Source organism: Lepeophtheirus salmonis, chromosome 1, assembly GCF_016086655.4.
Source record: "Lepeophtheirus salmonis chromosome 1, UVic_Lsal_1.4, whole genome shotgun sequence".
NCBI classification, from domain to species: domain Eukaryota; kingdom Metazoa; phylum Arthropoda; class Copepoda; order Siphonostomatoida; family Caligidae; genus Lepeophtheirus; species Lepeophtheirus salmonis.
In genome coordinates, this window is record NC_052131.2 from 54864750 (window position 1) to 54878203 (window position 13454).

At 33.9% G+C, this 13454-nt stretch overlaps 1 long non-coding RNA gene across 1 annotated transcript; it reads left to right on the forward strand.

Annotated features, from left to right (window-relative positions):
* Window positions 1-9317: 9317 nt before the first annotated feature.
* On the forward strand, window positions 9318-11848 carry LOC139907634 (uncharacterized). The gene is made up of 3 exons (XR_011784357.1): window positions 9318-9658; window positions 9771-11004; window positions 11066-11848. It is a non-coding gene; the product is annotated as an uncharacterized lncRNA (long non-coding RNA).
* The last annotated feature ends 1606 nt before the right edge of the window (window positions 11849-13454 follow it).

The window sequence follows — 13454 nt, forward strand, 5'->3', positions numbered from 1 at the left end:
ACTTCCAGGAGCCTAGCACCCACTGCATATGGAGAACTCTATCATGGCGTTCCAATTCTGGCCGACAGTAGCTTTAATGTCCTCGGTGTCTGGATGACAGACACTGCAGGCCTTCCCCTCGACATACACCCAAAAGGTGTTGTGAAGGATGTTGGGATCAGGGCTGAAGGTGGGAAAAAAGTGTCAAAAAAGGGTTCAAAAGAACTCAAAAGTTTAGCAACAGAAGATGGGTCTCTTTTACTGATGCTGTCAAAAGTGGCCTCTCCGCTCTCAGAAAGCAATTTAATCCCCCTTTTTGATAACTCTCTGGACAGTCTCTGGTGAATCCCGAGATGTCTTGCATGGGCTCTCATGGACTTGAAAAGATTGGCCTAGGTTGTTTCCTTTCACTCCTCTGGGTCCAGTTTGACCTTTTTGACAGAGCCCTTATTTGTTTCGTTACGGACTAGCTGGCAGTGTAGACGATGGTCTTGGAGACGCCCAACTGGTGGTAGTGCAGGAATGGACATTCGTCGATCACTTCCAAGCGTCATTTTCTCGACTTGTACGTAAGCTAAAAAACTCAAGTTTGTTTGTTTTGTAACTAATTGTTTATACATTAATATATCGAGATATGAATTAATTTCAATCTCCGTACCTTCTTTAATTATTGAATTAGTAAGTGTTCAGATTCAATGGACCACTCGGTATATGCATATTTATTTTTGTTTGCTCATCCCCCATTGAAGACTCTTAATTCCTTGTTAATGCTTTACACATTTTTATTAATTTTACGAATTGAAACTAATGAAAATGGATTTGTAAAGCGGAAATTTTCAAATATAAACTACATAGAAATGCAAGAAGCATTCAATTAATAACACAAAAAGATTTTTAAAAAAATATGTTAAAATCTTTTCAAATATTTGTTTAGTTATATAGGTATATACGCATTTATTCAAAATCATTGTCTATTGATCCGATAAAGGCCATTAAGTAATCATTTAAACGTAAAACAATACAAAAGTATCATGACTAATGCAAGAATAACACTCATATGTTATTTATTTATAGATTTCCATATTATTGTATTGGTATAGAACATTTTCACACAGGTCATAATCTTGGAGGTTTCATAGTTAATATGTTTACTACATGAAATGCACAAATTTGCAATTATTTTTCAAGAAACTTCATCAAATGGCTTTAAGAATAAATGAAAACTCGAAACATGAATTGAATACCACTTGATGCCAATAATGAACAGTGATATTTGAATAAACTTCTTAAAATAAGAGAAGGCGCTTTTTGGGACCCGCAGACTTGGCACTCTAACTCCCCTATATGAATAACATAGATTACTTCTTTTATGGGGTGTTAGAGAGGAAGGTTTCAGACAATTCACAGAACAGCATTGACTCCTTTAAGGCCTCCTTCATCCAGTACTGGGACAAAGTATCCCCTGCTGACATGTTCAAGGCCTGCAAAACCTTGAGCACTCGTATCGAGTGAATGATTGGAGAAGATGGCGGAACCATTGTAGGATTTTTTTTTTATGTATTAAAAGAACTTGTAAATAAAATTTCAAACATCTACGTGTTTCCCTTATTGGTCAGGATACAGTTAAAAGTGGTCCGTATTTATCTGAATGACCCTGCATATCCAAAGTAATAGGCGCTAAAACTGGTTATGTTTGTACAAACTATGTTTTTAAAGATCGTTTAAAGACTAAAGAAGTGTGTTTTTTAGCTGGCCCGTTAGTTTGTAATTGGTAGTATAAAGAAATAATTTTCTTTTCCTTAGCAGTTGTCATTATTATTTAATTCCTGAGTAAAATCAAAATCCAATTTCCTGTTTGAATAGATTCAAAAAGACGGAACGTTATATTATAAAATCTGTTTGAAAAGCAAATGTCCTTGTTTATATCCTTTTCTCCTTCCTCCCTTGTTACTTGTTTGTTTCTGTCCTCCAAAGAGTTCTTGAAATTATCAGGGTAACCATCTTGATTTTCATTTTGTTTCTGCTTTTTTTTAACATGCCCATTCCACACTGGATTATCATCATTGCTTATATAAATCACAATTTATATGCGTTTATGTTAAGATTTGAATTTTATATACAGGCTGGTATATTAAAATGATTTTTGTTTTGATTAGTGAGCGCTCGAAAGACTAAAATACTCATCCGTCATTCCAAAATATTCAATGATTTTTCTCAAAATCTTACCATTATTCTTTCATTCTTGAGGACCGAAGCCATATGAATTAATGTAAGTATTGATTAGTTAAAAGTGATTGTGCCCATCAAAAACGGACCACTCAGGATTCCTTGGGTATTTATTTTTGATATTATTACAGCAAAATGTGTATTTTAACCGATGACTAATTCTATGGGTCAATGTTGGTACCACCGCCAGCATATAATAAGACTAGGCAATAGAAGGTTACTTGTTTGATATAGTAAGGTCTATTTCTATTTATTTGTTGATTCAGTTTTGATATCCAATAGTTGTGGTCTCGTCTCGTATCGACAAATCAAAGTCTTGGTCTGACACTTGGTCTGGTATCGAACTAAAAATACTGGTATTGGACTTTACTTTCGTTTTGAACTTTATATCCTCGGTTTTGACATAGTCTCGATCCTTATGTATGTCGTGGGAACTGATTTCGGCCGATATTTATAAATAAAAAAATTTGGGACTGGAAATATTGAAGAGTAATTTATTCACCAAACGTCACAAAAAAATGTATATGTCCAAGCAGAAAGTATAAAGGTACCTGACTGATGATACTGAAAGTTTAGAAATGATTTCGGCCTACCAGAAGGTCAAAAATGTATTTCAAAGAATTGTACAAATTTACCATCTCTCAATAAATGGCCCAATTCCTAATATAATTTACTCTCAATTTCTTATTAATAACATGACAGCTTCATGACTCAATACATGTGACATTGTTCATTGACCCTTAGGAAAGGAATACTAAGATAATTTTAACTCATTCCATGAAATTACTTTAAAAAGTACTAAATATCGGGGTTTTCCATAATAATGCTATAGACAGATATGGATTAGCAAGAAATGGGACCTTACTCATTTTTCTGAGATTTTTTTTTTTTTTTTACACCAAATTAAATCAAAAGGGTTATGTAAATTATGCATCCACAGGGACAGACAAACCTTATAGATACTTATTTCCAGACTTTTTGAGTTCCACCCTTAAAATATGTGTCTAGACACTTAAAATATATGACTGAACAATTTGCAATCCCTACAATTATCATTGAGAGATGAATATATAATTTGGAGTGCATTTTAGTAAATACATACCTTAAACGCTGGTACTAGGAAAACTGGCCTGGGGAAGATTGCCCTGGAGGAAAATTGCCAGTTAGGAAAACTGCCCGTATTTTGTTTACACTTTATGATAAATAATAACCCAATATAAATTCGCTTAATCTTATTTATGACAAATATCTCAACATATTTGTTTGATCAACCCACAAGGGAGTACCTTCAAATGTGAGTAATATTATTGCAATATAGAAGGTATGGTGGAATAAATAGCTTAGGTCCTCTTAAAATAAAACTAAACTTAGTTTAGAAAAAATTGCAAGGAAATTGTATTGCAATAATATTACTCACACTTGAAGGATGGAAAAAACAAAATATGTTAAGATATTTCCATGGTGAAGATCATGTTCCACAGGGGCAACTATGTGTTTACCAAAGACGGCACCCTGGTACACACATCTAAGAAGGTGTAGCATTTATGCAGGGAGAAAATAGTTGCCTTCAGCAAGGTAGACTTCTGGTCTTCGTACTCACCTAACGTGAACCCCCCTGGACTTTGCTATTTGCTGCGACTTAGAGGGTAAAAAGAGAAAGACTTATCATCCGCATGTCGACCCCCTGAAGGCCTTGATCACAAAAGAGTTGAACAACTTGTCCTCGGACTTCATCAAGGCCAGCTGTGTTTCTGTACATCCCCGTTTGGAAGTCATCATTAAGAATGGAGGCGGATATTTGAATAAAAAGTGTAGAAAATTGTTAAATTACTAACTTTTGCATCAAAAGTTTGCCAAAAAAATTGGCAGAAAATGAAAATATGTAGAAGTGAAAAAGGGTTTTAAAATTTTCTAATTTTTGAGTCTCACACTGGACATCTCATTTAGGCATGTCACGAAATTAGACAAAAAGCAAACTTTGTTTTCATAATTCTAATAATAAATTAATATCCTGCGTATTTATGCATAAATATGAAAAACGTTTAATATGGCGATCTCTTCATTATTCACCAATAAATCATTGAAAGAGTAAAAGATGAAAAAAATGTTCTTTCTATGGGTTGGATAAAGATGAGACGGATCCATATTTTTTCGGATCTGGGGCGGTTTAGATCTTTAGGCTTAAATACCAGGGTAAACTTCGGGTACCCGAACTTTTGGATCCAGATCAGAAGTTCAGTCTTAAATAAAATAGGATGAGAATTAAGGTTACATTTTTACTGATTACTGATACCGAAACAATAAATTACCGAATGTTATTACTATGAGGAACATACTTTTTAGTTTTTAGTAGAATTATTTTTCTAATACTATTTTAAAAATCATTAACTTTATTTTATCTTAAAGCCTCTCATCTGAAAAGAAGCAAAAAAGGCCCAAAATCAGTTGGTAGTTTGCCGATTCTTCCAACTATACAATGATTATTGAATAAAACCTAATAACGGTTCACAGCTTCACATACTAAATTTGTATTCAACCAATCAATGTAAATAACATTGTTCAGAGGAATAGAAGAAGAAACTATAAGTTGCAATGTACATTATAGTGTTTTTGTGCATGGCGTTACCTCACAAACACAAAAATATACAGTGTACTTTTTTTTCATTTTGTTTTCTGCTTCATTCCATCTAATCAGTGTTCTGAACGTAGATTGGTTGTATTATAATAAGCTCCTTTTAAACTGTGAGCAATTCTAAACAATCATTGAACAATATAACCATGGTTGAGAAAAATAGGCTAAACTTATTTGATACACTTTTTTCCTTTTCGTTTCGGGGGAAAAGTTGTGTGATTCAATAAAGGTAATCACTAATCAAGATAAATAGAGTATATGTTCGATTTAGATAAAATCATTTTTTTATAAGTATGGTTGAGTATTAAGAAATACTTGTACATGCTTTTACAATCTGGATAATCCCACAAGACTTTTTTCATAAAAGTTCAGGTACCAGAAGCCAGTTCGGATCTTGGATCTTTTCGGATAACACAAATTTACTCATCCCGTGCCCGGGTAATTCGGATCTGGATCCAAGACCATGGGCGTCCGCAGGATTATAATTGGAGGCGGAGCTTGGTTTTGGATTTTTTTTAAATTCAAAAACATAAAATTTTTTTTTAAATGTTAAAATTAACTTTTTTGGGGAAAAAAATCGAAAAATTTCAAAATATTAAACTTGTTTTATATAAATTTCAAAAATTAACAGCCATTCAAAAATAGTTGAATTTTTAGTAAAATACTTAAAAATATTAATTTTTTTAGGAAAATAATTAAAAATATTAAATTTTTAAAAATATTAAAAATATTTTTTTAGGAAAATAATTAAAAATATTAAATTTTTTTCAAAAAAATTTCAAAAATTCACAGCTATTCAAAAATTGTCAAATTTTTAGGAAGAAAAATTGTATTAAAAGATTTTCACAAAAATTAATTGTTTTGGAAAATAATTAAAATTTTCAAATTTTTTGAAAAAAAAATTAAAAATCTACAGCTACTCACAAAAAATAAAATTTTTGGGAAAAAATTTCTAATTTTAAATTTTTTCAGAAAAATTTCTAATTTTAATTTTTTTCAGAAAAATTTCAAAAAACCATAAGTATTCACAGAAAATTAAATTGAGTATCCTGTATAAGTTGGCCCACACGTCATACTTTCTCTTTCTATCTCGAAATTGGGGACAACGACAGAGGACAGTTGAATTTAACTCAGACAACCTTTTAATAATAAGGAAATAAATTTGTTAGGCAAAGTAAAGGGATGAATATAATTGGCTGAGGAAGAGAATACGCAAAGTGAAGCGGAAGGATCTCGACTTTTCCGAGTTGTTCGGTTAATTAGCACTTCAAAGGGCCAAGAAAGTAGATGGAAGGTTTCATTGTGTGGAAGAAGTTGTGAATTTGGCTCTTATGGAGTATTTGGAGGGCAGTGGGGTGAGTTCTCTCGGAGTCCATCCGTTGACTGAGAGAGGAGGCCGGAGGAGATCATATCTAATTATGTCAGACATTACAACTTTGTCTTATGTCTACCACTATCACGACAGTAGAATTAATGTCAGGAATACTTTGCACGGGAGTCGTAGTAGGCGTTGTAGAGGCGTTTTCCTGCATGGACATCGATGAACTCGGATAGGATTGAATTCAAAGCATAATTGACGTCCCTACGCCTGACGTACCAAATTTATTTCGTTATTATTAAAAGGTTGCGAGAGATGAATATCAACTATCCTCTGTAGCTGTCTCCAATTTGGGGATAGAAAAAAATTAGTAAAAGGAAGAAAATCCTTAATTTAGCAGGAGGGGCAACAGTTCCTCTGCCCACCCCTACAGACACCACTGAAGACCGATCACCATTTCTAGGCTTAGAAAAGTAAACCTTTTTTCATTTGTTTTACGAATGTCCAAAAGTAAGCCACGTGGCCACTTGGAGACTTCGTTTCAATCATTTATCTCCAATCCAAACACTCTTGCTATTATAAGTCCAATATGAAAAACTTAATGGCCTCTTGCTGTGATCATATATAATCTTCATACCAAGTTTGATCAAAATCGATACGTAACTTTTGCCGTAATCCTGGTGACAAAAAAAAAAACCAAATATGTTAGAACCAAAAACATAACCAATGTTCAAATTAATTTAACAAAAAACAAAAAAAGAGCACAAGTACCAACCATTTTTCCTTTTTTAATCTGTAAACAGTGGTTTTCTCCACAAATATACCATCCTTAATCAGGGGATATAAATGTGGTCCTTGCACATTGAAAGCCCCATATTTTTTACTTCTTTAGTTATATTATCAAAAGGGATTTATTTGATACAATATATGGATGATTTTTTTGGAAAAATGAGTTTGAATACTTATTCTAATTGATTACTCAATCGAAAATAAATTTCCTTCCGTGTTAGTAACCTTCATTTTTTGAGCATAAATATTATACATGCCTAAATGCCCTTTCCCATCCTTTCTCATGCAAATTATTATTCAGTATATAATACGTAGACTATGTATTTGACATAAAAAATATTAAATAAAAAATAAATATTGTTTATTAAAACCTAATTTATAACCCATAATGTAAATAAATCTCAAGTGAATTTCATTTGGCAGTCTTTGTTTTTTGATACTCCAAAAAAGGGCTCTGTATGGCTTAGTAGTTTGCCATTCCTTCCCAAATGTAGGCCTGTTCATCATTTAATACTAACATAAAAAATTGTGGAAATCTTAACAATCATTGATTTAAACAATCTATCTTCAGAGCAACCATCCTGTTATATTAACTTTCCTCCAAAAATAAAAAGATATTAATGCGTTGTTATTAATAAAGTCAATAATTGATGGCACTTGTTCACGGCTTGACACGAGGTAATTCGAATTATGGAGAACATAGATAAGTGGAAAACGCACTTGAAATAAATTATTCTCATGATATCAATGTTACTGAGTTGAATGCTTTATAACAGGGGTCTCCAAACAACGGCTCTGGGTCAGATCCGACCCTCGACGTCAGTTCATCTGGCCCACCGACGCTACTTGAATATGCTTTATGAAACGAATGGAACGCGAAACTTTATAATAAAATTTAAATTTGAATAAGGTGTTGGGAAAACTAGAAGATATTGATTGTGTGCCTTACATTTACTATTGTTCAAGTGTATTTTATGCTTCTCATCTTTTAATTAACTATTGAGTATCCTTGTCTTGTTCTATACATTTCAAGAAATATATATTCAGTCCACATGTAAGACGAGAAAGAGCTACATTCATTTTCTTCATCTCCGTTTGCGTATCCCACAATTAAGTACCTTTCCTGTTCCTCCCTTTTGGATCCCCTTTCGTTCACTCTTCATTATGGCTATTAAAAAAGAGAAGTGGGCACGGAGTGTCGCGTTTTCAAAGAAAAGTAGAGAGTAGAGTATTTTTTTGTAGAAACAAAGGACCAGAAAGCTAGTTGCGTAATATGTAGTAAAAGTATTGCAGTAATGAAAGAGTATCTACTTCGTCGTCACAATGAAGGAAAACATTTACCCAAAGTTTTCCGGAACGCTGAACTCAGAAACTTATAAGTCCGTGAAATGTGGTTCAGAAACAAAAAGAAACTTCTTCTCAAAAAAGTTTGCTGAAAATGAATCTGTCACTGTTACAAATTACAAAGCAGAATGAATATGCGGCCTGCACTCGTCATTCTTTCATTTATCAGGCCCGCAGTAAAATTAAGTTTAGGGACCCCTGCTTTATAAGAAGTGTTACAATCATCCAAATTAATCCAAGTATGCCCCGTTCTGTTCGATAACTTGTTGTCAACGACAATCCAATTTCATTATCTCGACATTGGCGAAAAACTTGGACAACCAATTTTCCAGATCACTATTGAGGCCAATTTTTATCCCAATCCTAGTGGGCATTCACAGGAACAGGTGGTAGTCACTTTGGGATAGGTCTGGACGGTAGGGTGGATGCATAATAACTTCACATCTGAGCTTCTGGGGCATCAACAATGATGTGTCAGACCAGGAGGTGTCTTGGTGATGTTTTACTGTATCCTATTCACCAATACTGGACACTTCTGGTCGATGGCTATATTCAAATAGTCGAGTTGTTCACAATTTGAACGTTTGGGCATAGGGGAGAAGCTTGTAGTGCCAATCCAACCTAACACACAGCAACACCTTCCTGGGAGTCAATACTAGCTTGGCCACAGTTTGACCCGCTTCCTGGGCTTTTGTCCACAATCTCTGTCGCTTGATCTTAAGTGATCCATTTTTAATCCGTTTCAAAAATAACGTGTTTTTCTCTTTCAGGTAATAAAATGTAAAATATGGCGAATTTCTTTCTACCTCCATATTCGACCCATAATAATAGTGTAAAAATATGTTTTTACTATACACTCATACTTTAACAGGACCGTATCGTATAATCCGATGTGACCAATAATAAACAAGATATACTTAGTTTCAAAAAAAGCGGAAAATACGAAATTACTTTTTTCCTAATATTATGAGTATGTATAATGATACAAAACTGGTTTTTTTTTTTTGTTTTTTTGATTTGGCAATCTAAAGGGGGAATTTTCTTCTTCTTAATTGTTATCATAATTATTTAATTCCTGAGGAGTAAAAATTATTTTCAAATACAAACCATCTATCATTGAACATTTGCGTGTGCTCATAAAAGATGAAGAGTAACCCTGGGAATTTGTAAGGACTCCTGTAAGCAGGACCGGGCACGCCAAACATGAATTCAAATACGCGTGCAACATGGGTCTATGAAGAAAAAAAAATTGAAGAAGACAGATTAGGCACCATCCAAAAGTACAAACCTGTGCTTCCTGCATTTCAACGACTCTAATTTCATTTATGGTCTAAAAGAAGTCGGATCTTTGGCAAGGCTCTAAAAATGAGGTAAGGTAGCTGCTCAAATTTAATACACTCTGTACGGATTGCCGTTTTCGCGATTGATAATTTGTAAAAATGTTAAGAAGATAGTATGCTTATAACTGTACTTCTTTTACAGATACCTCAAACCAGATGTAGTACCATCCATATGGCCAAATAATCCCAACTACCTCTCAACTCCTAAAACTTCCTCAAGGCCAACTCAAGCTGCTACCACGTGACGTAGGGCTCAAAAGTTCAATGACCTACAACAGCATCCAGAATATGAACTTTTGATTGAGGAGTCAGTCCTCTCTGTGGAAGAATCTGGTTACAAATTGTCCAAGAAGACACTCACATCAGACTTCATTCTCATCAAAAAACCAAGTATTGCCCTTTTGAAGGTATCGCATAAAGAGAAATTGGGCCCCCAAGAAGTAGCCAGGATCCAGTTTGAGACAGATATGTCATTCAAAATGTACCACTCTGGCGTGTTGATTGACGAAAAGACAGGGTCACACATCACCTCAGAAGGCAAGGTCAATACTGTGATTCAAGCCATCAATTTGGCTTTTTTTTTTTCTGGGAGCAAAAAAATAATTGAATCAAACAGAGGCCTCAGAAGAGTTAGTGAAGTTTCTCAACTCCTCAGAGATTGAATCTATACAAGCGTCTAAGCTCTCTTTCATTCGTGAGCAAATAGCTCTCTGGTTCACCAAACCAACAGCTAGAAAATATTCACCTTGTCTTCTTTCAACCATACTCATGTGGGAGAATGTGAGTTTAGGACTTTCTCTGCAGATCTGCTCATCTAATTTAGTGACCCTGCCAACCCCAAAACACCTGAAAAGAGTTGCTGCACCAGTCAGTGTTGAGTCTTGTCTACCGTCATCCTCAATCACTTATCTTAAAGCCAGAATCAAAGGCCTCAGCAGAAGAGAGAGGAATGTCACCCTGATGATAGATGAAGTGTACGCAGCTCAGAGAATAGAATTCGTCAAGGAGAAGTTCATGGGGTGTGAGAACAATCAAGCCACCAAAACAGTTATTACCTTCATGATTAAGTCAGGTGGAGGTAAGTACATGGATGTTGTTGCGCTGGTACCTGTGTCCAATTTGACAGCTGAGTTTATCCATGCCCAGTATGAAGTTGTCATGAAATCACTCTGGAAAGACTTCTCCTATGTACTCCTCGTCATGTTCCAGTTTGATCCCATCGAAAGAAGGTTCGGCTGGTACAGACAACTAAGTGGAGGTATCTACTACATCAGCGTGAGACAGTTCCTGGAAGCAGAGAAAAAAAATCGTATTCTGAGTCTTGTCAAATTCTCAGGGAAATAAGATATTTGTTAATAGAAAGCTTCTTTATTTAGGTATTACTTATTTTTACAATATAATAATATAATTAGAATATTTTACTTTTTTAAATTTGAGGTATGACTACTTCAAAAAATTAAAGCTCTGCTGGATGAAGACCTAGTAAAAGTTGAGCTTATTTTGACTAACTGCCAACCAGATGACCTCCAGGAACTAGCTTCCAAGGGAGAGAGTAATGCTCTCTACTTTGTTGCAGGGTATATTGGTTTTTCTTTAAAAAAGAAAATCAGTTGTATATAATGCCAAGAGTTAATGGTCATCAGAGACACACCTCCGGATTCAATGACCTTCGATATCCCAACCAATCAGTATGTAGACCTGAAAGAGTTCATCGACATAATGAACAGAGGGGGTTTGTCGACTCCATCGGACCTTCTCTACCTCCCTTTTTTATGCTCACTCCATATTCTCTTACATCACAGCTACTCCTGGTGAGAAAGACAGTTTACTTGGCACCCCAATTACTAGATCTTCATTTGTTGCCACATTCATTGACAGGGTGCAGGTCAGTTTAAACTCTGACATTATTGGCATTTTGGGAGTAAAGTGCGAGGAAGGACACTCCTGGTAAGTTTTTCTTCTAAGAATTTCATTCGCTTTGTTTAATGTCATGGTTAAAAATTTAAGTGCTTAACTGAATGATGATATCCGATTTTAACAAAAAGAGAATGACAGCTAAGAATTCAGAAGCTAATAGAAAAAAAGCTAAATTTTAATCAAAATCTTCTGACTTGTAGACTCGGACTAACTTTGTACTTTTGGATAGTGCCTTTTCTTTTTTATATGTCTTTAATCTTTATTTTGATTAAAGTACTAATAAAATACCACTTCTATTAGAAATGTATAGCCTCATTTTTATTATTTTGATGACTTTTCCTAGCAAAATACTTTTAAAAGCTCTTTATTTTGTAGCAAAACACTTTACGAGAGACATTCCATATAGAATAAACAAATACCCATATTGGAAACAATAAGTAAAATGAAACATTCTTTAAACCAAAAATACACTTCTTTTCTAATAAAGAGCAAATTAACACTTTATATATTTTTTTCACTACGCAGTGACCTGTCCTGCTTACAGGAGTCCTTGGAATTTGTTAGCGAGTTATAATTTCAAGTCATTGTTGAACTAAGAGTAGAATTGAGGATCATAATCGGGTAATTTTTCGCTTTGTATTTATTCATTCCTTCACTCTGGGAACTTAGTCCGGTTGACCAGTGGAACCTCATCGACCGTGTAGGTGAGGTAGCGGTCGTTCCTATAGTTTCTCGACTAGCCAATGGTCCAGTTTTTCTCGTCCTGTTACTGTGTTGGGTGCGAATCAAATCGGCTATACTTGGGCTTTTGGCCTTCATTTTGAAAATAAATGAACCAAATTTAGTCAGTTATAGCTCATTTGAACCTTTATATTCATCTGAATATTATATAAAAAAATCTAGAAAAATAGTTCTTAAATCAGGACTCCCTGATAATATCAAAGTTTTGCTGTCGTATAGTGTACTACCTTATGATTGGAACAAGGAACGGAACTAAAAAATTGCTGAACACTGAATGCAAAACGAAAAAAAAAAAAATGAAAACGCAAAAATAGGAGAACACTTACAGGCCTTCCTAATTTGATTATATCATTATCACTGCTGTCATAAATTACATCATAATTGGAGGAGCCACTATCTTGGGGGCTCAAAGTTTATAATTTGACAACAAACCTATAATACACCTTGATAAAATTCCATCAAATAGCTTTGTGAATAAAAATAGACAATAATTGCTTTAATACTATTTAATGCCAATGATCAACAGTGATATTTGAATTTAATCAAAGTAATATATACTAAAAATTGGCTAGACTTGTACATTTTTTTTTTTAATTCACTTAGGAACGAGAAAATTACAATAATTTGAAAAAAACATTTTATTCATTCCATTCTAATAATTAATTCTTATTCAAAATATGGGAATAAGATTATATACCGATGAAATAACATATTTTTAATACATTTTAGGGTCAGATAATTTAATTAAACTAGGTATTAGGAGAAAACTTTTTTGATAGACAGTAAGTTTTAAGTCCTTTTATTCCTTGGTCCCATTTTGACATCAAATATCTCATTATTTTCCTTAATATTAATCAAAAAAAGAGTTTTTATCGATATAAATCTTGGATGTTTAGGGTCCCAAAATGGCCGACATCAACAATGATGATGTCACAAGAAAACACTTTATTATCTACAATCGATAGGCAGAATATGATTTAATTTATTAATTCAGAGGCGGAAAAAAATAGTGATACGGCAAGTGCAGGAGGACGAAAAGTATTTGCTCACAAGTTCAAACCCTTAAATATTTTCATCGAGTTCACTTCAAGTACACAAAAAATAAATTACACTGCACTTAAAAGAGTACTTTATATCCAGTTAAAAAATTGTGCAATTCAAGTCACAA